Here is a 4,601-nt window from a genome sequence, read left to right as displayed (position 1 = left end):
CCCAAAAAATAGCCGGGCGTTGTTGTGGGCGCCTGTGGTCCCAGCTACTTGGGAGGCTGAGGCAGGAGACTCGCTTGAGCCTGGGAGTTGGAGGTTGCTGTGAGCTGTGATGCCACAGCACTCTACCCAGGGGGATAGCTTGAGGTTCTGTCTCAAAGAATAAAAAAATAAAATAGTTCTAACTTAGGGTTGTCCATAAGAATTTTTGGGAGATTTGGCAAGCAGAAGAGAGGGAGCCCAGAAGGGTACAAGGCATAGAATAGTAGCTTGGCCCATAGCTTTTCCAAGTCCTAGGTTAGGCATATGTTCAGCTCCATGGCAATTTGCACTATCTTATTATGAGGTTCACTCATGTCATTGTTTAGAGGTAGTGAGGGATAATGCAAGATTCAATCTGTGTTCTTTGGTCCCAGTTTTTCCTTAGTGGGTTCAATTTGTCTTCACTTTTTCCTGCTTTAGAACAATTCCTGACTAGTAAATCTGTTAATTTATAGCAACTTGAGGCCAACCCACAGACACAGAGGCAAAAGCTCTCTTCAAAAGCCCTCAATTTCCACAATTTTTTTTTGCACTTTTTGGCCGGAGCTGGGTTTGAACCTGCCACTTCCACTATATGGGGCCTGTACCCTACTCCTTTGAGCCACAGGTGCCGCCCCATTCCCACAATTATGTAAAGTCTAATCCATATAATAGACCTCTGATACCATACTGATCACAGTCCCGTTTTCTTTTTTTCCCAGTGGCCTTTTATTTTTTACACATATTATTCCATGAATTCATAGGAAATAGGTTCCGGCAATTCCAGGTCCTTTCCTTTGGCTGTGACAAAGCATACTATACCTATTATGCCATAAATTTATAGGGAATAAGTTCCAGCACCTTATGCCTCCTTTCAACAGGTTCTCTTGGTTCTCCTGTGTGCTATGCTGTCTATCTACTGTGCCATGAATTCATAAGGAATAGGCTCCAGGAGGTTAGGCTCTTTTCCATTGGATCTCACAAAGTGGGCTTCTATGGTGGAGCAGGCTGGCACTTCAGTTGAACCCAGGTAACTTTCTCTTTGGTTTTCTTCTTTTTCTGATCATTTTCCTTCGTGCATTTTAGGAAGCTATCTTGGCTCTTAGAGTGGTTAATGTGCTCAATACGAACATGAATCTTCTAGGCAAGAATCTTGCCCTTAACGTCTTTGTTTACAACATTGCCAATAGCATTCTGAGTAACACTGTAGACTTTTCCAGTTTGCCCTGGTAACATTTGTGGGGCATGCCTTTTTGAATAGTACCCATTCCCTACAATGTCTACAATATCATCTTTCTTGTAGATTCACATCTATAAGAAAGGAACAACTCCATGTTTTCTAAAGGCCAAGAAAACATGTATTGGATTGCCTCTCCTCTTTCCCTGTGTGTTTGTGCCTCTTGGGCTGAAAGGTGTGATCAAGGTTCTCTTGATCAAATCTTATTTGATGCAAAAATATATGGTTTTTATGGATTTATAAACAACACCCACACTTCTTAGCAGAGTACATATGACCTTTAAGTCTACTTCAACCAGCTTTTCATCCTATGTTTTGTCCTAGCTTCTTTTGTATTTATCATCTTATTACATGAATGAACTTTGTGCTTATCACATGTGGTGCGTGCTCCTTTAGTTTTATACCTCTCCCTAAAATGCCTTTCATCTCATCACTGCTTGTAAATACCATCATAGAAGAATCTGCTCAAACATGGTGACAGTGGTTGGGCACAGTGGCTCAAACCTATAATCCTAGCACTCTGGGAGGCCAAGGCAGGTAGATTGCTTTGAACTCAGGCATTTGAGACCAGCCTGAGCAAGAATGAGACCCTATCTCTACTAAAAATAGAAAAACTAGCTGGGCATGGTGGCAAAGGCCTGTAGTCCCAGCTACTCAGGAGGCTGAAGTAAGAGGATTGCTCAAGCCCTAGAGTTTGAGGTTGCTGTGAGCTATGACACCAGGGCATTCCACCCAGGCTGACAGAGTGAGATTCGGCTCAAAAAAAAAAAAAAGTTGTGATATTTTCCCCATCTGCATTATGTCTATTTAATCACTCTTTCTTGTTCTTATGGCACTTAAAATATTAATGTAAATATTAATTGAAGTATAATATGCATAAAGAAAAAAAACACACATGTGATATAGTATTTTTTTTCCACAGCCAGAAAAATTTATTTTAAAGTAGAAACATACATAAAGCTTTCAAACAATCAACCTTTAAACAAAAGGGGGAAAGCTATTTGATCCCAGAGTCCACATGGAATGAATTTCTATATGCATTGTGATATAGTAGTTTAATGGAATTTCACAAGGTATATAGACTCATGTAACAGGCATATAATTAAAAAAAAAAAAAGCATTACCAGAATCCCAGAAATGCCCTTATCCCATTTCCAAATACTACATCTCCAGCCTCAATTCTAATATAACATTTTGGTTATGCCTATTTTAAACTTTACATAAATGGAATCCTATCATATGTTCTCTTTTGAATCTGGGTTCTTTTTCTCATAGTTGAAGCAATATATCAGTAGTGCATACTGATCTATTCTACTGAGTTGTTTTCAGGTTTGGGCTATTACCAAATAGTGCTGCCATGAACATTTTTGTACATGCCTTTTAGTAAATTTTTTTTTTTTTTTTTTTGAGACAGAGTTTCACTTTGTCGCCCTCAGTAGAGCAGTGTGGCATCACAGCTCACAGAAACTTCCAGCTCTTGGGCTTAGGCGATTCTCTTGCCTCAGCCTCCTCCTGAGTAGCTGGGACTACAGGCGCCCTCGACAATGCCCAGCTATTTTTTTGTTGCAGTTTGGCTGGGGTCAGGTTTGAACCTGCCATCCTTGGTAATATGTGGCCAGCGCCCTACTCACTGAGCTACAGGCACTGCCCTTAGTACACATTGTTGTATAGCACTTTTTATATCCTCCAAGTTTAACATTTTTGCACTGTGTTAATGATAATTATTATTACTTTAAATGTCTGTTTACCACACTGTAAGTTCCTTGAGAGGATCTGTAACCTATTGCAAAGTATATCACTTAGTATTTAGTAGGAGTTTAAGAACGTTTGTGATGAAAAGAGTATCTAAAGGAATCCATTTTAATTTTTTAAAAATTTTTATTTTAGGAAGTTTTTTGAGACAGAGCCTCAAGCTGTTCCCCTGGGTAGAGTGCTATGGCATTACAGCTCACAGCAACCTCCAACTCCTGGGCTCCAGTGATTCTCCTACCTCTGCCTCCCAAGTAGCTGGGACTACAGGCGCCTGCCACAATGCCAGGCTATTTTTTGGTTGCAGCCACTGTCATTGTTGTTTGGCAGGCCCAGGCTGGATTTGAACCTGCCAGCTCAGGTGTATGTGGCCAGTGCCCTAGACACTTGAGCCACAGGCACCAAGCCAGGAATCCCATTTTTAGTTATTTTAATATTTTTTCCTAGCTTGGTGCCTGTAACTCAGTGGCTAAGGTACTGGCCACATGTACCAGGGCTGGCAGGTTTGAACCCAGCACGGGCCTGTCAAACAACATTGACAACTGCAACAAAAAAATAATGGCTGGGCCTTGTGGTGGGCACCTATAGTCCCACCTACTTGGGAGGTGGAGACAAGAGAATTGCTTAAGCCCAGGAGTTAGAGGTTGCTGTGAGCTGTGATGTTACAACACTCTACTGAGGACAACACAGTGAGACTCTGTCTCAAAAAAAATTTTTTTTCTTTTATATTTGTTAAACCCACCAATATATTAGTTTAGCTTTTTATGGTCATGTGTAATAAGTGGGTCCATTTTTTTTTTTTTTTGCAGTTTCTGGCCAGGGCTGGGTTTGAACCTGCCACCTCTGGTATATGGGGCTGGTGCCCTACTCCTTTGAGCCACAGGCACCACCCAGTGGGTCCATTTTTAATTAAAATATCTCCAAAAATATATGATCAAGAACGTTTCACATTAGGCACTGTACTGAAAATGCTAAAAGATATTGACTGGCCCTTAGGAGATGGCATATTTTAGGTATAATTACAGGTTCACACAGTTGATTAGGAACTGACTCAATCCATCATATCCATTAATATGTTCCAGCAGAAGTAACCATATCTAAACCAGCATAGGTGTATGAAAAACTCTTTTTAAATATCTTACCAGAATAACCTTGATTTCCTTTATCTTTATACTAGCCCCCTTACCTGGAAGTCCATACCTAACTGGAAATCCATACAACCAGTGAATGGAAATTCAATAGGAATCACTGGCACGAATTTTTATTCATCATTACCTAAAGAGAAACATACTCTGTTAGCTTATTACATAAGCTTCATGAACGACTCTCAAAGAGAAGTCCTAGATAATAAACACCCCAGATCTTTTTAAAATTATGCATGTCTGAGTGGATGGGGAACAAAAAGTACATAATATAAAGCAAGAAAAGAGTGGAGGAAGTAATATGTGTTAAACAAATAGTCTGGGCCAGGCGAGGTGGCTCACACCTGTAATCCTAGCACTGTGGGAGGCTGAGGTGAGTGGATCGCTTGAGCTCACTAGGTAGAGACCAGCCTGAGCAAGAGCAAGACTCTGACTCTTTTTTTTTTTTTTTTTTT

Source organism: Otolemur garnettii, unplaced genomic scaffold (genome assembly GCF_000181295.1).
Source record: "Otolemur garnettii isolate 467f Iridium unplaced genomic scaffold, OtoGar3 scaffold00019, whole genome shotgun sequence".
NCBI classification, from domain to species: domain Eukaryota; kingdom Metazoa; phylum Chordata; class Mammalia; order Primates; family Galagidae; genus Otolemur; species Otolemur garnettii.
This window is presented reverse-complemented; position numbering follows the sequence as displayed.